Below are 25,767 nucleotides of genomic sequence, written 5' to 3'. Positions count from 1 at the left end.
GGTCATCGTGTTCGGGTGGTCGTCTTGAGGCACTTCCACATTTCTTCAGACGTTCGGTTAATTGCTTGTTAATGGACAGTTTGTAATAGTCCCGCCTGATCGATGCGTACATTGATTAATTGACCGGCTTTGTTAGAGGGAATGCCGTCAGATATAAGCTGCAGAATATCACGCGAACTCTGAGGGATAGTGAGGGGAAAAGAAAATGATACAACCGAGAGAAATTGGCGCAACAACCGTTCATTAGATTGCACTCTCTGAGTCGATCCTTCGATGTGTTGGTTTTGTGTGCGTGTTCGGCTGATCTCACTGAGAAATCACCAAACAGCGGTCAGATCAACTGTCGGAACTTTGTGATGTGGAACTTAAATGTTTCCAATTGCAGTAACAGCCTTATTTTATTTTATTTTTTTTTCGCTCGAGAAACACCAGTTCTTCTCATGTTGTAGTACGATTCATCTTTCATCGCAGTCCATTTGCGTAATTTCTCTGCCACCCTTAGCAGGATCTCTTTTGACTCCCTTCCTTCGCTTGGGTTTATAATTATTCTCGTGCTTTGGCTGAATATTTTTGTCAACATTGGCTCTACTTTATATCAGTTACACCATCAGAAGACCTTTGGCATCAGGCTAGACATAATTTGAATTCATTCTGTGCTTTCACCGTGATAATAGCCCACTCCCAAAAAAACCGAATCCGATGGAGTGGATTTATTTGGAACTCTCACCCACGAATGATCATAAGCATGTAGTACGTTAGTAACATAGGTAGGCTAAGGATTTTTTTTTGGGGGGGGTGATTTTTATTCATTTTTATCTGGTTCGGGAACCCCCCCCCCCTCTAGAGGCCAAGCATAAAACTTTTTCAAGCCACTTCAGGCCTCCAACAAACAGAATGGTGGTGATCCTCACACAGCATGATGAAATTCATCTCAAGTCAAATCGCATATACCCATGCCCACAGCCGGATTCTAATCCGTAGCCTGTTGGTTGGAGAGCGGATACGCTAACCACCCCTCCAATCAGAATCTTGAATTACCATCTCATTTGTTAATAACGAATACCCAAAACATTATAATGAAAATGCAAAGCTGATGAAAAATTAAACTTCCGGTCTTCCTATGTTAAATATTCATTTCATATCTTAAACGACAGACAAAGAAAGTATCCCCCATTTTAGTAGAATCGGGTGCCCTCAAAAAGTGCATGTGCACACAAGGAACGTCAGTGATCTTTAATTATGGCATCCTGTTTCCTGAAGTTCCTTAACATCAGCCATCAGGTCATTTGTGTATATCTCTTGTCATTTTTACGACTATTATTAGGAGCTTGTAAAAGCTCGAGTGATTTTTTTTTCTTCAAATTGCAATTAGCTGATGTAATTCAAGTTAACAAGAACTAGCGATTCAGACAACAGTCTGCATTTACAGCAGCTTCAAGTGGACAATTACGCTCAATAAATACGAATAACCGTTTCAAATTGCCAGCCTATTCGTATGCAGTAGACCGCCGTATATAGGGTAATTTAGATGCGTGTTGTGTTATAGGTTGGCGGATACATGACCCCGCGTTATTGACATCGGTATCAGATAAGGGGAACCTGTTTCATTTGTTAATAGTGTGGCTATCGTTCCCTACTTTAATTACATCACATTTCCCTCTCATCGTTCTTTCAAAGAAAAAAAAAGTTAATCACACAATGTCTCGTCAGAACTGGTGAACACGAATTAAAAAACAAACCAATTATATAATTTTCTCTGCAAAACACGAAGCCTTGATTTCGAGATTATTACTGGACACGATACCCGCGAGGATGGTATGCCACCATTCCGCATAAAGTGATACAAAGTCAAATTCTCCGTGCAGAGGTGAGTGCATTCTTCATTTCTTATAAAGAAACTTGTGCTACGGCTGCGAGTAATTCAAAGATAAAAACACTACCTTTTCATTTATTATTATTTTTTTTAAGAACTGGGGTCTGCGCAAATGGAGGTATTTTATTCCTTCACCTAAATCTATAAGGAAAGAAAGAAGAGCCAAGTTAATTAATGAGATGGAAGCAAAATAAATGACAATTCTATGCGGCGGCATCGAATGAAATATTTAGTTTTTACGTACGACTCATGCCCTGATCCATCATAATTGACACCAGAGGAACAATTGGCAACCCCGGCTTTAATTATCAGCCTCTGAAAATCCCCCATTCCCATGGACGTTGCGTTTGTTTTGGAATAAAGAAAGCAGACTTGGATTGTTGAAAAGATTAAAAATAAATAAATAAATGATTAGCATTCAAATGTTGGCGAAATAAAAAAACTACATTTCAGGCTTAATGTTGAAACAGATGGTTCACAATCTGTTAATCTGGTTGTTTGTTGAACGAAGGCTGCAAGGGGATTCATTGATTGCCAACACGGCTTCCGTGAGTCGAATATTTTCTAACCAACATGGAAACTCACTCCTCGCGCAGGAATTAATGTTTCAAACAACTGCAGAATTGCTTAAGGCAACAAAGTCAATTACAGATAAAATTAAGAAAACCATTTATTTTATATACATTTTTTTTTTACTACGCATCTTTTATTCTTTCGCTACCTTATTTATTTTTTACATTAAATTAAACTGACCATCTTTCACCCTTGTGCCTTAATTCCGTCCACCCCTCTGTGTTTTATGAGAACCTTTGTTCATTGCAATTTCCTGCATAACAACAACCTACATCATAGATTCCATTCTAATGTTAACAAGCTTTATTCTTTGTTTCAAAACAACCCATCTGCCGTACTTGGCACACTGTGGGTTCAACAACCCTGCATATTTATTACTTTGGGATTAATGCTTGAAAAAAAAATTGTTCATTCCAAAATGGATTAACGTCTCGATGAGCAGCTCATTGTTAGCAATCAAAGTTCCAACTAAACAAAAAAAGTAATTTGCATTCTAGAAGTGCAAAAAAAGTTACTTTTTTTCCAACAATTTTATACTTTAATTCATCAGCAGATGATTTCTTTCCTGATTGGCTGTTAAGAGGAACAGAGGGAAAGCACAAAGTAGAAATCCAATATGGAATATATTATAAATCTTAACATAAATGTGCGATTATAATAATTTCTTGAACACTCGAAAAAAGCCAAATAAATATAGAGTGTTATTTCCCATAATTAATAAGATTTGTCTTCAGTAAGGAATGCATTACAGCACGTTTAATTAGGAATACAAAAGTAACTTAACCGCCTACGTTGGTAAACCATTCGTACTCATTAATCGTAAAAACAAGTTGTCATCATCTCAGTTACTCCAAAACGGCTTCAAGCCTCGTTGATTAAATTAAGTTGAACTCGTTCATTAACTCCTTTTACGCAAGCAAAAGTTGTGCTTCCGCGACGAAATGTAGTGCTCTGCTGGTTTTTGAAGTGGCTATTTTCGAGAGAGGGTTTTGCCTTTTCACCTAGCATAGTTCAACATCCTATGGATGTTGTCCCTGAAGCATTGTGCCTCTCCCCCCCACTTAAGTGATAGGGTTTCAGTGTCGAATCCAAGAAAGTAGCAACACGAGAATTAAATGGTATCAAGTCGTCAGACAGTTTTTTAAACTTGGCTTCAAGGTTGGTTATTAAACTGAATTTAGTTTTGCAGCTTCGGATAAAAAAAAAAAAAAATGGCCAGCCAAATTATACTTATCTTAGCGGGGAAATGACCACCACAAAGAAGAGGGGATTTCAGTGTGCCTTGAAGGCTCGAGGCTGATTATTTAATGAAGTGAATTGTTTTGGTTGTCAGGTGTTGATGATCAAACCTTCACCGCTAAGTACTGAACCAAACAAAATTAGTAATGCTTAGTCATTCTTTGGGGCATTTGTGGGAGGCGAAATCGCGCGAAACAAGGGTGCAGAATGTGCTACCAGGACATTAAGATAGGTTTCAGTACTTAGACGCGTGTGTTAGTTTTTCCGGTGTTTTGCCTGTCACCAGCTGGTGAGCAGTAACACGTAATTACATCACGGGACAGGCGCTTGTGACATGCAGGCTGACAGGTTTCCTTTTGATACTTCCTGCATTCTGCAACGTGCCAGTTGTAATCTGCGGGCATCTGCTGCTGCGCCACCTGGGTACACTTTTTACGCGTGATTAGTTTTATTTTGACAGACGTGTGTCCCTCATTGCCGAGGGAGGGTTGGGAGAGCTTTAAAGATATCAAATGTCATTCAATGATGTTTCTGAAGGAGAGGATCCCCCCCCCCCGTTCCCTCTCCGATCTTGCGTTTTATACTTCTTGTTGCTTCGTTCAAAGGCGAAAAGTGATTATAAGGTCGTATTCACTCCACCAACTGCTCTTACTAAACCCGCCAAGAGTTAAATGACACGATCTATTAACGAACTACTTGATATCTGTGACCTCTGGTTAAAGAGTAAAAAAAAAAAAAAAACTGCGATTAATAAATAATTAATGACATTTTATTAGTAATTTACTTAGCATGAACATTCTCTGTATCAGAAAATTGGCAAAGCAGGTGTTAGTCATTTGCGGAAAAGCGGACGTTTATATTTTCAAAACGGAAGTAGAAGAAAGGTAAATTTTGAAATATCCGGTGGCGAACGAACATCTTAATTGAGTCCTTGACGGGTTTCTATAATGGACTTGAAGCCAGATCTCGTAAAACGATCTCTGGTTTCACAGCGATTTTAGAGATATCGATGCAGTAGAATACAATACTTAACAACTTGTATCAAACACTGCACGCGAACATTGTCTTCTTATGGGAGATGAATTCATCGCCCCGTGTGAGATCATCACCCTGCATATCGGAGATGTGATTGTCTCGAAAATAATTCCATGTTTGGTCTTCGGAATAACGTTTCCGTATTTATCTATTAGCTCGCCCATGGTATTATGCGCTATAGGTTTACAACCTTTTATTGGCGGGATTCACGTTGAAAATAAAAAACATTTCTCCAGTTTGCGAATATAGTACTAAATAATTAATACTATCGTTTGTGTTAGTTTATTTACTTTTTTAAGCAGATTTATGAAACGAACCGGAGACAGTCGTAACGAAGGCGTATTCACGTGCTAAGTGACGCTATTCGTTCTTACAGATTAAACTAGAGCCTTATTTAGTCAGATTAATTATGCCAATTATGTATCTTTTTGAATAATGCGTAACTCAGAATAATTCATGAATAAACATTGGCACGTAAAGTATTAACACAATTATATTTTAAATTGTATTTTGAAAAAATTATGTTGGGGGAGTGGGAGAATGATGAGCACATCCACCTTGATTACGACACCGTTGCAGTATATATCATGTTTCAAATCGTTGGACGTAATTTTCCATTGAATCTGAAAATAAGATCATCCTATACAGCAGGGGTCGCCAAACTTCTTTGATCGTCGACCCCTTCAAGAGTTCCTTGACTTTTTATCGACCCCCCCCCCCTCTATTTAATACGTAATTATAATAGAACAAGCAAAAAAGACGCTTATGTGAGTTTTTAGATTGTTTATTTTCTAGTTACAGTGTTTCTTGTATGTATAATATAGTATATATTATAATATTGGCTTAATGTCAAAGGGATACATTTTTGTTTTTGACGTCCTTATTAACACTACATATTTGATAGGAGGGATAAATAATATATAAAATATAAAATTTAATTTAGAAACAAAATAATAATAATAGAATCTTCCTATAGGTGTATATAGGATGTACCACGGACATCCGTTTATTGGTAAATACGTCATTTTGGCCTACGTGATTGGCCTCCGTAACTATTTTCATGACCTTGCTCCATCTTACAAGTCCTATTCATGTCACTGTTCCCACGATTCACTCTTAATTGCGTTGTCATTCAGGATGGAGGTAATCCAAGTTAACCGAATTAAATATTACCCGTACAATGATGTCTTATATTTTTCTATCGACCCCTGAGCCCGAATCGACCCCCAACAATGTTATATCGACTACTTTGTCGACCACTGCTATACAGTGTAAAAGCGATCCAAATTCAGGACACAAAATGTGATCCCAAACAACAGAATTATTACGCAGTTTTCATTTGTAATACTGGAAACTTTTTCGATGCTCACAATTCTTGTTTGATATCGTAGTTCCGGACTTTTTGATGTCTTATGCATCGGTGTCTTACTGTGGTTATTTAACTGCATACATATGGCTTTATAATGAAGCATATAAAGAAGATAAAACCGTACGATGTCAAAAGCAAACTACATAATAAAAAAAGTATATTAATGGCAAATAATTAGAAGTGTGAGATGCGTTTTATTCTCTAAATGCTGACTGATATGCGTTGCTTAATATATCAGTATTATGTTTGGTGTGAGCTAATGATGCATGTGTAATATCTGTCATGCGCCCTGACTCAAGAAATATTTTAGAAAGGTTGCGTATCCTCTATGAGATTCGTACAAATCTTACAAAACTTTCGGGAAATGGAATCTACTACGTGACATTGAATGAACGAACGTTGAAAAAAAAATTTCTCCAGGGAAGTTAACAGCTTTATTGCCATGCCGCCCAAAAGGTTAATTAACCAAAAAAAAAAAAAAGGCAAAAAATCACAACACAGTTTAATTGCTTTGTAATTTTTACACTACCTCATAAGTAAGTAACACAGCCATGAATTTTTCTTTACCTGCAAAGGCATGAGATTGCCATGTGTACTTTGGTTGGACTGGTTTCGAAACCCATTTATAACTCTAGAAAAGTTTTAAGTTTTTACCCCCCCCCCCCCAAGTTAGAACTTCATACTGTACAGTAGTTTAAAATTCCAAGAAGGATGTGCAATCATAAGCATGTATGCGAATGATAGTCTGTATCATTCGCATACGTGTGATATATTAACAGAATATATCACACGTATATATTTTGTTAACTACATCAGTGTGCTGTTTTTGGCCTAAATTACAATTAAATAGCAAATACGCAACAAAAAAAAATGGACGATAAATAAAATAAAAGCGAAATTCAAATATTAAACTTGCTAGCATTTTAGTTTATGTTGCAGTCACAGCGCACGGAATTCTTGTTTTTCGTTGCACTCTTCGTAGCTTTTACGCGTTATTTGGTTTTATTTTCGTTGCACGTCGTTAACACCAGATTTTAAATAAGATGAAAGTTAAGAATATTCAGCGATCGTGGTTCGTCCCTGCAGGAACAATAAAATCTTCTGGTTTGCTGTACGTGAATTTAAGCTGAGAAAACCGTGATTGCAGAAACTTAGCATTGGAAAGCAAGCCAATATCCACATGGTTCTAAATAATGCAAATGAACTTTATTTATACTACTGATATTATATTATTCGAAATATGCCAGTGCTATTTGTATGTAATACAACGTCATACTTAACTGTAAATATAATATGAACTCTAAAATGTGCAAATACTTGAATACATTTCAGAATACAATTTTTATTGATACGTTTTAGATAAAGGCGACATTATTAATTCTTGCTTAGAGAACTCAACGCATAAAAAATGTGCTTTTTTTTCACGTTGAAGTGTGTGTTTAAGTATTCAGCTTTCTTTCTTTCATTCACACGTCTTTGCTGTGAAAATTCTAAGAGAAACAGAGAGCAATCTCTCTCTCTCTCTCTCTCTCTCTGTGTGTGTGTGTGTGTGTGTGTGTGTGTCCCTTGCATTAGTTCAGTACTTTCCATGGTTTATGCAACAGCGGCTCCTTCCCCAATTTTAGAACGTTCATTGTGCTTCCCTTTATTCTCGTTATGTAAAAATTATGCCGAACTGTTTCATAAGATGGGTTAAAATTAAAAATGATTATGTTAGAACAGGTTTTACTTCCAAAACCGTTTACTTTATCTTATTGTCTGGATGGATAACGTATCTGCTTCCGAACCGTTTCCTTTCCGCAGCTTCATCGTAGGCATGAATATTTTGTGTTTGTCCCTTAGGCAGGAGATGCATTTCATTGCCGTTAAGACTACCGTTTTTGCATATTGTGGTGACCTGAAGTGGCTTGGAAAAGTTCGATGTTTGGTCTCTAAGGCAGAGTTTCCGGACTATGTAAAAATAATAAAATATCTAAGATAATAATAAAAGCAATTTAGCCATCCCACCGTACTTAATGTGTGGGAGTCGCATAAAATGTGATAGGTTGGTCACATGAGGGGCGGGAATCACATAAAAAAATACACACCTTTAAAGATAACAGCAAGCTCATTTAAACTGATAAGATTACGCTTAATAATACTAAATCTGTAATAAACGTTTGAGATAGGTCACAAGAAACGAGGCACTCCGAACATTATTGCCAGGCGTTTTTAGGAAAGCGATAAATCAGAGACACTGTGGAAGGAAAAACTCCAACGATTACTAACAGGAAAAACATTTTATTTGGGACGGTAATTTTCGTTCAAGCCGGTTGTACAGGAATACATTGTAATTTAAACGCGCAGTATAATTAGTGAAATACTAACGCTTAGAAAGTTGGAAATATTTTTACGTACGCTCTGCTTAGCTTTAAATGTACTGTGTAACAAACAGTAAAGGTATTCTTAATTCTTTTGTATACCGATAGAGAGTTCGTAGTTTATCAATCATTAGCCAGTTAAAATGCAACTTAACTGTTAAGTCTTCCTTTCAAAAGTTTCGTCCAAATTTCTCTTTGCGGTTTCATCTTATGTTTGCATAAATAGTTAGATGGAATGAGGGGGGTGGGCAAGAAGGGTAAACTACAAAGAAGGTGAAAATACTTTAATCATACCATACATCCTGAAAAGTGGGTATTGTCAATATTTCGCATTTTAAGAAGAGATCCTACCCGAACACATGAAAAAAAAAAAAAAAAAACCTCCATCCCTACAAGGGGAAAAAAATCTGCAAACATGCTTCCCATATATTACGCCAAACGTTTCATTTAACTATTAAATTCCACTTAAGGAATGGTACATTATTGTAAATGGATATTGCTTTGATTTATATATGTATGTTTATCATCATCGTCTAACTCCTGATGACCCTTGCTGGTACATATCAAGAGTTTGTTGTCGATGATAAATTATTGTATCCCATACTATTATTGCCCAGTAGACAGTACAATAGACAGAGTTTACATTATTAATAACTTCTGCTCAACAGGACTCAAATATAATCACATCTTATCTTTCAGTCTTCTGTGGTACTTCTGACTGAATCAATCCACCTACATCTTGTTTCTGCCTATTTTCTTTGTCTTTTTGTTGTTGATTTTCAAACCAAATTTATTGCATCAATTATTCAATTTTAGTCAGGGAATCCAGTAGACTTTTAATGGATTTATTTAAGTGTATAATATCATCTGCATAAAGTAAAGAGATTAGATATGCGCTCTTGGCTTGTACTTGATTTTACACCAAACGATATTTCTCTACTTGTTTCAATTAACTGCTAACTTACAATTCGATACAGATGTGTTGCTCGATATATAATGTCTCCTTTACACCAAATAATCAATTTTAGTCAGCTGTTCAATCTTTTGAACAGCTTTTCGCTTACCACTTTGTCATACTTTTTTCAGATCTACAGAACCTAAAACCAAATAAATTACTTGCCTTAAAGTGAAAATCTAGTATACAGACTTTCTATTTGACCTAAACTCAGCTTGCTTTTCTCCACGTTTTTCTCAGCTTGTTTTTATCCAAGAGGCTAAAAAAATTGCGTAAGCAATTATTTTAGCCTCTTTCAAATAAGCTTGCATAAATCTTACCTGCACTTCACTCTACAACTACCCTGCATCTTTTTTGGACTAGTTATCCTCCCTATTAAATTCCACTTAAGGAATGGTACATTATTGTAAATGGATATTGCTTTGCTTTATATATGTATGTTTATCATCATCGTCTAACTCCTGATGACCCTTGCTGGTACATATCAAGAGTTTGTTGTCGATGATAAATTATTGCATCCCATACTATTATTGCACAGTAGACAGTACAATAGACGTAGAGCCACCGTATTCACCGTAGAGCCACCTCTCTTCTCAGCAACTCAACCACAATTTCGTCCAAGTCTCCTCTCTCACAGAATGTCCTTCCTCCAACAACTCCCGCTCTCGCATCCTCTGTCACTACAGAGGAACCAGTTTGGGATGACATCTGGAATTTCTACTCTTCCTTTCCTTAGTCTGACTATTGCTTCCACTCACCTGACCCTAACATTTTCTGTGAGAGAGTCACAGTAATTATTCTCACTGGCATGAAGGTCATCCCCATTAATCCACATGAACTTACCAAGCCCTGGTTCAACCAAAAATGGTCAAAGCAGTAAAAAAAAAAAAAAAAAAGGAAAAAAAAAATCAGCTTATCGCATGTAGCTCGGATCAAGACTTTAGCTTCACACTCTGCGTATACCAAAGCACACAGCATATGTAAATCAGTCATCAGTAGATCCAAATCGTATTTCATTAATGCCACCAGCAGAAAACTGGAAGCCGTGCCTTATGGTTGCTAAGGCTGTTGGACGTAACGTCTGCACGTCCACCTCTGTCACCTTCTGCACAACTGTTAATTCATCCAAAGATGAAGCTGCACTCCTGGTATCATTCATTTCTTCAAACTCCTGCATAGATGACAAAGAGATATCACTTCCTACCATACCAGAATCCGAGCACCGTATGTCTCCTTTAGTTTTTCGACAAAAAGTCATCAGAAAACTACTAAATAACTTGGAGAGTAAAAACGTATTCTGGTCTTGATGGCATCTCCCCAATTGTTCTCAAACATTGTGCTCCAGAGCTAACATCCGTCCTGCATCATCTCTGTAATTTAGTATACATATCTGGTACTTATCCTGATGCATGGAAACAATCTCATGTTCATCGTATTCCAAAAAAGAAAAAGAAAAAAGTAATAGAAATCTACTGTCAAGCTACCGACCAGTTGCCATCACCTCTCTTCTCCAAAATAATGAAGAAAGTTATCAATACCCAACTCCTTCACTACTTAGAGGCTCACGAATTAATCAGCCGCCATTCAAGATCCACAGCTGACCTCATAGCTTACATCACCGACCACTGGAAACGTACCATGGAAAGGTTCGGAGGAACTTGTGCTTTCGTTCTTGATATTTCCAAAGCTTTCGACCTCGTGTGACATCAAGGCCTACTAAAGAAATTACCATCTTTCGGTCTCCCCTGCCACCCTCTGTAATTGGTTGGGTAGCCAGCTTTCTCTCTGGTCATTCTCTGCGAGTCATGGTAGATGGCTCCCTCTCTTCGAGCTTCACCAGTGCCGGAGTATCTCGAGGCCCTCACCTATCACCTACCCTTTTTCCTGTACATTAATGACATTCCCACATTCAATTTTTTTCACCTTCTTATAGATAGGTATTATGAGAGTTGTACTCCAGTCATTTGGAATTTGCCATCCGATCATGGTTTCTGAATTATGCAGTGTAGCTACCGTAAAACGTTTAATACTGCCATATATATACATACATACATACATACATACAAGGGGGAAAGTTCTATCTGGAAAGTTCTGATGAACACGTAGAACAAAATGTTTTTTCATATAAAAATTTCATAAAAAAATTATTATATATAAAATAAAAATATATTTTCCTTTATGACATATAAGAAGACATTAATTTTTGTTCTAGGTGTTTATCAGAACTTTCCAGACCACCACCCCCACGATCGATGCTTGTATAAGCATCGAAAATCTACTTCAGCTGCCTTTCTGTTTTTCAGGTTTTTGATGATGACTTTTATACCTCAAATACTCCTGCTTGCATTCTTCCTCTTCTATTGTTTTATCACTTCTTGTTACATTTAGCAATCTTTCAAAGTAATTACTCCTGACATCGAAAACATCTTTAGTTTTATCATCTGATTCATTTTACAGTAATCGTTTCTCCATTTCTAAGTTCCATTTCAACAGCCTCAAGAATATTTTGCCATCCTTCCCGATATTTATTTTCAATGTTCTTACCAGTCTTCCCATGACTTTTGTTCAGCTACTTCTTTACACATTGCTTCTCTTTCGTACATTTTTCTCTGCATTTTCTCAGAACCCAAGCTGACTTACTTGCCAGGAACTTTTGATATGCTTTCTTATTTTCCTTAACTGCCTCTTTAACTTCCCAAGTCCACCATGGCGTTCTGATTTTTCTATCTTTGCAGACAACTTCATTTTTAAATTATTTCATTTTTTATTGAATTATATTTAAGGCTAGTATTCACCTCTGAAAGCTGCTCCACGTTGATTCGTTTTAAAACTTTTTATATACTTTTCTTTTCAATATGGTATGGTTTTATTTTTCTCAAGACTAAGTGGTGATCGCTTTCTGAACCAACGTGAAGGTATCGCTATTCACAATAACATAGCGATCGAGAATTTTCTTATTTCTTGTGTTCTCTCTCTCTCTCTCTCCACATGAATTTGTGCACATCTTGACGTTCGAACATGCAGCCAGTAATGACTAGTCTTAACAAAAATCCAGCATTATTATTAGCTTTGTTTTTTTTCTTGAAATTTCTCTCAAATGTTTCTATATTCTGCTGTTTAGATCTATAACAGGGCCCATCTTCTTTGTCAGTTGCTTTCGTTAATCACTTGAAAATAAATTTATTTAATTTATAAAATGAGTTATAAGAAGAGAGCGACACACACACACACACAGAGAGAGAGAGAGAGAGAGAGAGATTTCTACGTAAATGACACTAAAAAGAACCGAAATTAAGTGTTTTTAAGTAAGAGAAAAGGCAGAGAATGTGGATGAGTTAGCTCAACTCAGTTCGATTGAAAAAAAAAAAAAAAATATATTTCGCAGTTTAGCATGCAAGTCTAGAGGGTTGTTATGTTTATTTAAGAATGCCAGAAGTATTAGGAACAAGGAAGATAAGAATAGCATATAGGAGATTTAGTGTATTTTCAGGAAGAGGGAGAAGGCTAATCGTAATGATAGTCGATGAATTTTGTCGTATGAGAGTTGTAACTGAATGCGAGACTGCAAATACTTTAATCCACATAATAATGGAATGAACGAACAGCAGTATAGATATAGTTATTCAGTGAGCATTACAACATGGAAATACATGTTGAGAATACAAAATTGGACTGATAGAAATAAGATACATATACTGAAATTTTTCTGGATTTTTGTGAGGATATTTGATAAATAATACGAGTGACAAGTTGGTATTGAAATTGAGGAGAATGAATATTTGATTGATAGCTTGGGTGTGAGGAACGTTGGCTGATTGCATATTGGGAAGGTAACAGCAGAAAGTTCTGATGTGGGAATACTTAGGGATGTACGTAATCTGTTTAAAGAGCTGTGACTTGGTTTATTAGTTTAAATCACCAATTATTTTGTGCTTTGGTCAGAGAACGAGGGATGCAGTGTTTGAGCAAATGAATTCCAGGAAGTGAAGAGTCTTGGGTGTGGGTGTGTATTGGGGGTGGGGGGATTAAAATGTTCACATTTAATAAACGCATTGCAACAATTGAGAATTCACACACAGTATTACTGCCATGTTGAGAAGTGCCACAGGAGGTTAGTAGTGGCGAGTGTACCTGTGCCGTTGTATATGACACTTGGATTACTGTACACGTCTGGTCATTGAATATTTAGGACGGATCCAGAAACGAGTAACTAAGATTGCATCAGGACAATGGATGTTGAGTTTAATGACAGATTGAAGGAGTGTGGTTATGGAGCGTGGAAGAGAAAGACTACGACATAAATTGATGAAAGGAGCTTAACAGAGGGTTGTAAAGTAGCGCTTTTGCAGGATAGTGAGTAATGGGAGAACACATGATCATCTGTAGAAGCTGCAAAAGAGTGTTGTGACGAAGGGAGTGAGAAGTGGATTCTTTTTATGGATGATAGTGGGTGAGTGGGAAAAGAGAATATCGATATTGGGAATTCGAGGTGTGTAACAGAAATTGTCTGCGAAATGAAAGGTTACATTCTACCATGAACTTAGTGAAAGTGTCGAAATAACAATTGCTGATTATGCACGCCTCTTTACTACCAAAGTAAGTCTTTTTTAAGTATCGGTCTTCATTTGAATTTAACAACTTTATTTATTACTATAAATAAAAATATAACAATATAAATATATACATACATGTATATATATATATATATAAACAAAACAAATTTAAATAAAAATAAATACAATAAATAAACTGAAAGCCACCCTAACAAAGATGGAAGAAATCTTCACACAGTACAGCCTAAAAATTAATTATAAGAAAACAAAATTATTAATTACAAGTAAAGCAAATCCAATGAAAATAAAAATGGAAATAAATAATAACCTACTACAGGTATCTTCTTTTAAATATCTTGGAAGTCTTATCACAGAAGATGGAAGAAACCAATCAGATATTAAAGCACGAATAATCCTTGCCAAAAAAGCATTCTATAACAGAAGAAACATTTTTATCAGTAAAAGACTTAGCATCCAGCTCAAAAAAAAGGGCTAGTGAAAACATACATATGGAGCATTGCTTTATATGGTTGTGAGGCTTGGACCCTAACAAAACAAGACATGAAAACGTTGGAGGCATTTGAACTTTGGTGCTGGAGAAAGATGATGAAAATTAGTTGGACAGAAAGGAAAAGTAATGAAGAAGTTCTGAATATAGTTTATGAAGAGCGGTCATTAATTAAACACATCAATATGAGAAGAAAAAGCCTAATTGGACACCATTTGACACATGGGGGTACTGATTACAGAAATAATGGAGAGGACTGTAGAAGGAAAGAGGCCACGAGGCAGACCAAGAATTTCATATATAAATAACATTGATGATGCTAACCGGCACTAAGAGTTAAAAGATATAAAGAGATAAAAGGAAGATCACAAGACAGGATGTTGTGATGTGCTGCTATAACTGACCAATCTTCAGATTGATGCACCAAAGAAGAAGAAGATAAATAAAAAAACACTGAAACGAAAATGCAAGTTAATTACTAAAGAAAAAGCCATACACCTTCATTTCAGCAATGTAAAATTATATAGGAAAAGTGAATATTAAAGATCCAACAAATTTTGCGAAACTCACGGAAGTTTCCTAAAATTTGACCCTAGAACTTAACGAGAATACAATCCCCGGCATCGGAGTTGCCTTAGCATGCACTACTTGAACACCACCATTGCCCAAACGCCCATTATGTTCGCCCTTTTATTAGATTGAGATGGCATAAAATTGACTAAATATTTTCGTTCCTTGTTACATATCAGAGGATATTTACAGTGTATAGCAAGTCCATTATTTAGAAATTTTATTAGCTGCATCCAAAATTGCATTTTTCAGTAAGTTCAGCATCAAGTTAAATGCGTTCGTTCTTGGTATCACACGGGGAAGTTGAGGGTCGTTTTCTTCGAAAGGCGACAGGCAGCGAAAAGTCTTTATTGAATTTGGTCGAGGAAAAATTCTGTAAGTGTTAAACAAAAGTGAATCTAGGGTCACTCCTGCTGAAAGATAGTGATAAACTGATAAGGAATTTATGGTTTTCACTTTTATTTCAAAGAGGAGAGTTAAACAGCAGAACCCTGAAGCCTCCACGATATCCACGTCAGTGTCAAGATGAGCGTTTATCATCTAAAACCCATCAATGGATGAAGCAACTGTGTTTTAGTTTATTAAGGCAAGGTTGTGTAGTTTTGATTAATGAAAGCAAACTGATTTTCATCCAGAAGTTTTTATGTCAGTCTCACTCACGAAAGGCTGTTACTCCATAATACATCAGTATTAGCCATGGGTGGAGTGAGAGTTTTATATAGTCCAAAAATCCTGTGCTTTGGAGACCAAGCCGCGTGGTGGTCCCACGGTAAGATTCGAGCCCATAGCCTGTAGGTTGAGGACTGGATGCTCTAACCACTTGACTAATCAAGCCATTAAGTATAATAAAAGGTTATTATATTGTCCGGCATTTCAGCAAAGACAGATTATGGTAATATTTTAATAATAATATAGGCATATGACAAGTTAGGGTCCAAACCACTATCGTATAGCGAATCACTGCGTTTCTTTTCCAATTTTCGGTACATGTAATGGCTTAATATCGTTTCTAGGCCGTCACATAAATGACATAAATATAACATTTATTTACGTTAGATGCGCAAACGAAAAATTAAGAATAACTTTCGTAGAAGAAAGTTATGCCTAATAGCTTGGCTTAAGGGAGCACGCCAACCAGTTAGGTCATCATTCTACAGCATTGAATTTTTTTCCATTTTGGCAAAAATATTGCCATGTTTACGGATAACGGCAGTGTTAACTAGTGTAGCACTGTCCACTTCACTTAGAACTTTATCTTGAACAACTGGCGGCAGGCGAAACTTACCTCACACAGTAGTGCGAGGTAAGTTTCCCCGAAAACTTTCACTTTCCGTAGAAAGTCAAAGAAAAGAACTCAGTTCACAACGGCTGTTAAAACATCACGGAATTCAAATGTGATTTGGAAAGGACCAAATAATTGAAGTAAACTTGTGTACCTTTTAAGCGGCAGTCAAACGGTGTGGTTGCTTGCCAGGACAATTAAGTGCAACTTCATTTTCATCCTTCTTTTCTCACATTCAGATGGAACATTGCGACATCAGCACAAAAATAGGACTGATTTCCTGACATCATTTCATCAAACTTTTGCATAGATTACTTCCCATAATACCAAACACAGTTTATTCCTACTCTATGCCTCATCTGGTCTTTTATCAGAAATCAGATGAATTCTTCCGCCCTGATAGTATCCTCTTCCATCTTATATTGTCTTTTAACTTGTACTCTATTAACATGTATCCTCCAAACAAGGATTTAGCCCAAACTAAGGTTCTGTTGTTTTCGCTTCTCTCTCAGATTTCTAGAGCATTTGATCGTTTCATTTCTAATCGGCCTGCTGAATAACTTACCATGTTACGCGTGCCTTCTGTTCTTTGCAAATGGATCGGCTTCTTCTCCGGTTGCCCACTATTTGTCGTGATGGATTCCCCCACTTCAGGTTTCTCCACCAATCTCGTGACACTCCAGGTTTGTATACTGATACCATTCTTGCTCTCATATCCAAATGACCTCTTACTAATCTTAAATCGTATCAATAGCAGTGCTGAAGACAACAGCGCTTCAAAGTTGTCTGATTATACGGGTTATAAGATTACAGTTTAAGACGCTGATTATAATCAATCTCTTAAACTGTAAACTTTGATCTTTTTGCCATTCATTGCGTGGGATGATCAGGGGGAAAGCTAGGGGGGGGGTCACATTTCATATGAAACTTTTATAGTTTCTATATTCGGCTTTGAAATAATGCTGGATTTAATATCCACTTAATTTTTATAAATACAGGTCTGTCTTATTTCTCACAAGAAATCTGCCCACCTCTAGAATGCTGTCTCCGCATATGGAATAGCCTGCCGAAATTCTCCCTTTTCGTAGATATTCTGTCTTATGCTTCATCGGTATGTATTTCCATGGGTGAGGGCGAATGTTCTCCAAAGTGGCCATCACTATTCCTGCACCTCCCTCTAAACCAACCTTTTCCACTTGCGTACCCCTTTTAAACCCATTTCTATAAATTGTACCCCTTGTTTTTAAAATAGCTGTTTTTAAATACTGACATTTATTGTTCCATAACTATCGTTCTGCATTTTGTTTACTTTACTTGTTTTTCCGCCATTACTGATTATTTTTCGTGTAACCCTGAACGGCCCAGCGCGTACCACCGGTTAGGAATCGATGCTCTAAACATTTAAAAACACAAAAAGTAGATGTTAGTTGATATTGTCCGGCTACAAAACCAAATTCTCGTTCATCTCTTTCGTTCCATCACTTCTATTCTTCAGAAGTATCCCCCTTGGGAACACCCTCTCCCACGCTGGTTTTCCCCAAAGATTGCAACTTCCAGCTGATCAATCAACTTCAACAGATTACCACTTTTTTTTCTTAACCTCTTCCCTATATATGTCAGATGCTCTCGTGTTTGGGGTTAATATATAACTGTGGCACGAGCAATTGAGGATGTGAGGTCTGTGGATTGATTTACTCCATTTCTTGGGCGGGATTCATATAAAAATATCAAGTTATTGATGGTATCAGAAGAGAATAGATTGTATTTTGCACATTAAAAAATGCCGACTTCCTCCTGAAACTGATTAGTAATGCCAGTAAATTTCTTCCTTTACTAGTAAATACTGTAAAGAATCAAAAAATGCTCTTGGAAAGCACTCTTCTCGGATTGAATTTAATAATGTTTAAATTCCTTTGGGTGGCCTGGCCTCTTTACGATAGCAGAAAAAAAAAATCATTTCAGAGTTCTGAAAAAATAAAGCAGGGTCAAACAAGCCTCTTCGACAAATTAACTCTTAAGCTTTAACGACAATAAATTTAATTATATCTGCTGATAATTAGTGTTTACCGCGGTCTGCCAAAAATGAATTATCCCCGAACATAATTACTTAATGATCTAAGACCCCCGTCTTGATTTAAGAGATAAACGTGGCATGGAAAAATGGTCACTTTTCTGTTGTCCTATTACAGTTATTACAGCACGTTCTTGTTAGTCTTCTTCGAGACCAAATTGAACTAATTTTCGCTGCGAAACTTTCGCTTACAAAATCTCTTATTTTTTCGAGTTTGTATCAAGATTTCCCGATGTTTACAAAAATTGAAATATTAACATATTTCCTTTTATATATGGCGGCATCCTAATGTACGTAAATCATGAATACAACATTCTTCCACATTTTCAAGCAATAGTTCACCCTTTAAAACGTTTCCTCATTTCATAGATGGTCGAATGGTGACCGAACTTAGCATAAAAATAAAGTTCTTGTTTTCAATCATTTTCCTTTTGGTAAATCTCTGCAAATAGTAATGGAATCAATATGACCGACTATTGACGGAGTCAAACTCACTGCTTGCTCATCGAAAAGGTAATTAGCATCTTTTATTTACTTTCGCAGTTCTATTCCGAATTCTTTGTAAAAGACGTTAATTCCCCCCCCCCCCCCCCCCACACACACACCTCTCTCTGTCTGTGGACTATTTCACCATTCATTTGAGCTAAAATGGCTCAAATGAATGGTGTGTACTGGTCATATATGGAGAAGAAGAATGAGGTGAAGGGGTTATAAAATGAGCGAAAATTGGGCGGCTGCAAGAGATGATGATCTTCAACGAGATTGTCTCCGATGGCGATACATCTGGATTGGTGATTAGTCGTAACCTTATGCATGAAACTGCCCACGCTTTAAAAGGAGAAACACCAGATGTCGTGGAAGAATTGAGAGACACGATTAAGAAATTTTCAATCCTTGCAGTTTTGAACTTCACGATAAAAAATTTATATCTCAGAATATGTCATCCTAGAAGTTGGAGGAATACAACGAGGTGGACTATCACCGTTGTTATTGAGACAGCCGTACTGCACGAAATCTCAAACGGGGACTTAATACCGACGCAGGAATATAATACTTCGTTACATGAAAGCCACTGACTCGATAACCATGGAGTTGTCTGGGATCAAGATTCGGTGCATCTTCCTGATGGAGTGGGCACTCTCACTAGGAAATGTTGCTTTCATGCCAATTACGAACTTCATCGGAGAAGAACAAACGCATTCAAATAAAGCTGCTTCCTTATTCCTAAACAGTCTGAGTATCGCTAGTGTTGTTCATGACAACTGTAAGCCCACATTTGTCTCTTTAAGATTTTTTTTTTTTATCTGTATTGGTGTCTAGGCGGATATTTGCATGCATTAGATTCTTTTTCAGGCATTACACAGACAAATGATACGGTATTAATTTAAGCAAGTGACCCCCTGTGGTCACTCATCTTCTTACCGCTTTAGAGTATAGATGATGATTTTTAGTGACAGCCTTCGTTTAACTCAGACCGTGTAATTCGAGTTTAAAATAACATTAATCAGCAGGACACGTGTACATCTGGCGATAGGCCACTCACAGTATTCTTACGCAATTCACATCAGGTGATGTTTTTTTTTTTTTTTTACTTGTTAAAATACAGTTGTCCTAGTAATTCCGAGATTCCAGTGGACCATCTTATTAATTCACTTCGAGGACTTGAATGGTAGCATCTTTTTTGGCTGTGATTTAAATCACAATGTTTGAAGAAGGCCTTAAATGGTAGATGACTCACGTCACTCTCTGTGACACCACTACCAATTTGATTTTTTGCAGAACCTGAAGAGACATGAAAAGCTATGGCTGCAGTTAGTGGGGAATGGTTCTCTGCACCCTTTCACCACCCATGCAACACCACTGGTGAGTGGGAATTCGCCCTTAAAAGGGTATTTATGACAGTGTCACTTCGAATCTCCATTTTACACAAGCTATCTTTCGACAAGATAGCTCGTGTACAATGGGGTCTGTTTTGTAACCGACCCTGTTTATCGCCCGATCTGTGCACTTTTGGGCCTTCACAGTTATGCACTATGAGATAGACCAAATTGATCTCCTTCCCCTTAGCAGAAAAGTAAACACGAAGCCGAACTAAATGTAAAGAATAATTCTAGCTTTCTGGTTTCTTAATCTGCAGTCTTTGAAAGTCGGTTGACATCTTAATCGCGACGCTAAGAGGAAGCGATCCATCTTAGTTGGAGGTGAATTACAGTTGTGGAACCGGTGATACTCCCCAGTTCCATGCACAAAAACTGCCTCTTCATATTTTGATGGGGCGTATTGTGGGGAAAAGAAAACATCACTTCCTGCGTCCCGGTGTCCGGACGAAGTGACGATGCGTGTGGGATATTCCGTAATGATACCGCTGTCATCACGTCATCGGTAACGTACACCTGCTTCTTTCAACAGGGCTACGACCTGTTCGGGGAGTGATCCAAGTGATTAGCAGATTTCTCCGCCTCGAACTGTACGTAAATACTTTTGGGACAGACATTTGTAATGCCTGAAATGAATGTTGCCCAAGGTCAAGGGGAATGCAGCACGCTATTCAAAGTGTGCGTCTAGTCAAAACACTCAAACTGTTTGTGTTTAAGAGTGAAACAAAGGTAACTTCAGAAATAATAAAACTACTGTACGTTACAATTAATTTCAGACAAACGAATTAAAAAAATAATGAACTATAACTAAAATAGACGTCTTTGTCTGGCGTTGCATATGCGCAGAAATCCATTTTACACATTGACTGTCTAACATTAATCCATTTATTAATTGCGAATTCATTTTTCCATTACGGGATCTCCTGCAGAGGTCTAGATTATGGAAGAAATGCTTATTTCTCAGTTATTTTTCTTTCAGTTAATTATTACTGCAGGTTTAGTGGTTAAAGTGAAGCCATTGGTTCTTCACACGCAAGAATGAATAGAACCATTATACGCGAATCCAGAGTTGTACAGCGGGGCCGAGTTTGGCAACACAACTTTCAGTGAACGGTGAATGAACCATTGAAAGCGAAGTGTAACAAAACATGCATAGAACACAAGGAAGCTCTGTTGTCATTTCGCATTCCGAGATTGTCGTTTGCATTAGTGAGAACAGCGTTTAAAAAATGCTTGAGTTATTAAGTAGTCCACTTGTCACACCGGTGAATTCGGAGTATCCTTATTGTCGGGCTGAAAACCCGATTGGAAGCGCCTTTGAAATTTAATCGCTGCAATTCACCACAGCGCTCACATCGATATTTTAAGATTAAAAATTAAGAAAAAAAAAAAAAACGTTTGTTGTACTGCTATTCAATGCGGACACGCTTCAACATCCCCCCCCCCAAAAAAAAGCGAGGAATATTAAGGTTTTGCTGTTTGTTTTCTTTTTTTGGGAATTCCTCATATAATCGAAAATAGTTTGTAGAAGGGCCAATGCGCGCATTTGAACCATCCTCTTATTTTAATTATGCAAATGAATACCCCAGCGAACACTGACGTCCAGTAACGCACGAGATTGCGCCTCGTTTTCTGTGAATTTCTTGAACTATATTCTTACTGACGATGGCTTGTGCTTTAAAAAAATCCCTCGAGCTTTTAAAACTGCCTTAATAAAAGATTCCAGTCATTTTATAACCTCAGAACGCCTTAAAGAATGTCTTCATTGCATAGAATCCTTAAGATGTTTCATTGCCGATATAATATTGTACATTCAGCGCTGCCGAGTGTTCACTTGGCATAACCGTTGCGGTTGGCCGCTTAGTTAGTGCCTCGGCGTGATAATAACCCGATGTTTATCACATCTATTTGAGGTGCAAATGTTTGTTTGTACCATTAGACGAACTCCTGTTGGGTGAAATAGCATCGTAATTCTTCAGGTGTGGTCATCTAGGATGGAAGGAAAGTGAAAGAATTCGGAGTTACAACACATAAAGCGAACGCGGATTGTCCAGTAACGCACCCTGTTAGCATTAGGCACAGTTCGATTAACACTACTGTCGCCAGCACGCGCAGGCAGTGAGCCTGTCACTGGATCATTGATTACGCGCGCGCGCACACACATTCCTGGTCGTTGAGACGGAGAGATGCGAGGCGTAACGATATTGGCTGTTCAGCTTGATGGAACACAGATTAAACGACAGTCGTGTGGCGATACAAATAACGAGCATACAAGGAATGTCAAACAAGAAAGAAAGAAGAAGCTGATTGCGATGCATCTAGCCTGGCTCCACGAGAAGGGCAACGGCAAGCAAAGTTTTCTAAGAAAAGGGCTCCGTCGCCAGATTAGCGAACTTATGCTATTGCACTTTTAATAACGCATTTTCGACAAACTGCGACATTTTTAAAGCCTTAATATTGAATATTTAACTAATTCTGAACGCCAAAGAAGCAGTAATATCAATACTCGTTCACTTAAGCTGCTAACTTAAATAGTAATGATTGCAGCAATGATTAGTTAGTCTGCTGTTATTTTGTGGACGATTTCTTTGCTTATTCCAGAATGGAATCATCTAGTAATCCATCTATGTGAACACTTAAACTTACCTCACAGATGGGGAAAAAAGGGATCTTTTATGCATCGAAATACATCTCGGATCCATTTTGATGAGAAACTACGACAGCTACCCAAAGAGGGAATAGTCAAATGTATAATTTTTAAGAATTGCCAGAATACAGACAAACTGTAAGCTGCTGCTGAAAATCAGTTCTGTAGTGAAAATTTCGATGTCGTGGCAAACAGATGGAAAATTTAAGATTTCTCATTGAATAACATGGCGTCCATTTTGTGATGTGGAATTTCACTTGGTCCAACGTGTATGTTTGCACGTTGCCAGTTTTTCCCCTTGATGGATGCAAATTACTTAAAAATAATATTTATTGACGATACTTTTCTGGAAACACCAAAAGCAAACACCTACAAGAATGATAATTTTATCAAATATTTATGGCTAATATTTTAAAGGCAGTCGGACTCAAAACCTGTTGGACATCAGTGTCGCAAGTGGATTTACAGTCAAATAACCCAACCTTTCTCTTTCTCTTTTAAGCCACTTCAGAATTCCATAGTGCGTGATCTTGACACTAGGAGGCGCAAAGCATCTACCAATTAAAGACAGACATCCATGTCAACAGTGGGTTCAAAGCTGCAGTATAGCAAAGCAGAACTGCTACTCGCATGCGAAATTAACGCATAGTAATAAACGAGGAATGCCGATTAGTTTCAAAATGTCAGTAACGGCCTCGAGGTATAATAGTATTCATAGGTTTATGTTTAGACCGTTATCTGTTTTGAAGAACCGGTGAATTGGTTGTCTATCGAGACTGCTATTTTTTATTTCAGTAACATAAATTACTATCGGGGAGGGGGAAAAATACCTCGATCTGTTTGCACAGTGTTTTAGAAAGTGATTGTAAATAATTGCTTTACTTTTTGTTGTGCTTGATCCTTAATTTTTTATCCCCCCCCCATTTTCTGCGTGTATAGTGAATGCGACCTATTCACATCTTTTCATGAGTTCATCGTGCTATCCGCAGAGCCGAACTACCTGATAGTTTCATTTCGTCTTCCATAATGTGACACGTTTGAAAGTAGAAATGGGAAACAGAAGAATAGATAATTTCGTAAAGAAAATAACGGGTTCATCTTGACTACCAGTTCAAGTTTGACATCCCTGATTAAATCAAAACCTCCAGTTTGCTGCTAGTTTTTGTGATTGCGGTACCTTGCTGTGGCTCCGACCGCAGAAATGTTGAAAATTAGTATCGGTCATTTCTAATTAAGTGTGTAATACGAAGTTCTGATAAGGATTGGTATCGTATTTCGACGTATAAAATCTTGTTGATGTGGCTTTTCCTGAAAATAGACGTTCCTTTACTGCAGAATGAATAATTGTTATGCAGTTTTTCAGAGCATATTTCAAATTCTGAAAGTGTACATTAACTTGAGAGTGGGAGGGGGATTAAGATATTGATATGCTATTCTGAAATACATATCAACATCTTCTTAAGGCTTCCCAATGTAAACATTGAGTCAAATTGATCCGGTTCAGCTGGTAGTACCGCATCGTAAGTCCATTTACGAATAAAAGTCGCAGAGCGCATTGCAAGTAACTACTTCAAAGCACCAAAACGCATTTCTTTGCTTCATGTAACGGAATTATATTAAGCCAAAATTAACACAATAAGGCTGCATTACTCGTTAGGGTTTGAGAATATTATTTTCCATATTGAAGATCCATTGAATGAAATGTGTGGTCAGTGCCACGCTTTTCATTTCACAGCATTTCAGTTCATTCACGTGAGAAATAGTTAACGTCAAGCCGTTGATCATTTCAAATTCAAACTCTTGCAAACTGCTGTCCATCTTGTCCAGTTTTAAATGGGACAAGTCTCGAGTAAATATATAATTTGTAACTTAATGTGGTACAGAATCAGTTAATGTCAGCTTGTAACTTGGTTTTCAGAATATTCCATATAGTGTTAGAATTTTGACATTCTTTCGCGTACTGCACAGGCTGTTTGGTCCGAATTAAAGCTTACATCCCCTCTCGCACAGACATACACCTCACTCCCGTTTATAATCTGCGCATGTCTCTATACAGTTTGATTTATTTTGGTATGGATTCTGATGTCCGAAATGTGTCTGGTTTAATTTTATTGTATTGTTTTTAGTAGTTCTTAGTAGACTAGATCTGTACACCGGTCTCGGATAGGCAGTTCGATCATTGGTTGTTACATGATCAGTCACATTCGCAAATGACCATTCATCGTAAAACGGATTAGTGAGATGAAGCTGGTCATTAGACCAGCATCTTCTGTGTTTCACAAATTTTAGACTTACTGCAACCTACAGCTGTGATCGGGACAGATTTGCGACTACGAAATTAACTAAATTAAATTTTTATCGCCGAAAAAAAATTAAACGAGGCATAAACTTTTTTTTTTAATTCGACTTGAAGATTGTTTTCATATCAGTTAAAACTCCTCACTCCCACACTTCGATTTGGTCGAGGACGTGTTCATTCACTTCTCTCTTTTCCTCTCTTGGATATTCTTTTTGGTTTTTCATTTCTTAACTCGAGTGTAGTTTGAAGAACTAAACCGTGAATGTTTTTCAGTGTTGCTGCTGTAGGAAATTTCTTTCATTGATAAAACGAGTGCTGTTCAAAGAACTTAATTGGACATCTTGATCGTTCTGAAGGAAGCAAAAACTCTGGAATGTGTCACACAGGTGTTGGAAATTTTCGCGCTGGTTTTTCTATTCCCGCTCGTGTCAAAACCGTGTGGTCATACACTAACGGTTCGTTGGATGGCCAATTATGGGGTTGTCCACTTTTTCTTACGCGCACGGTCGTCTGCTGCAAGTCTGCACACGGCAGAAAACTGAACGAGGCAAAAACG

Source organism: Typopeltis vanoorti, chromosome 13 (assembly GCF_054136105.1).
Source record: "Typopeltis vanoorti isolate ZY-2024b chromosome 13, IOZ_Tvanoo_1.0, whole genome shotgun sequence".
Classification (NCBI taxonomy): Eukaryota; Metazoa; Arthropoda; class Arachnida; order Uropygi; family Thelyphonidae; genus Typopeltis; species Typopeltis vanoorti.
This window is presented reverse-complemented; position numbering follows the sequence as displayed.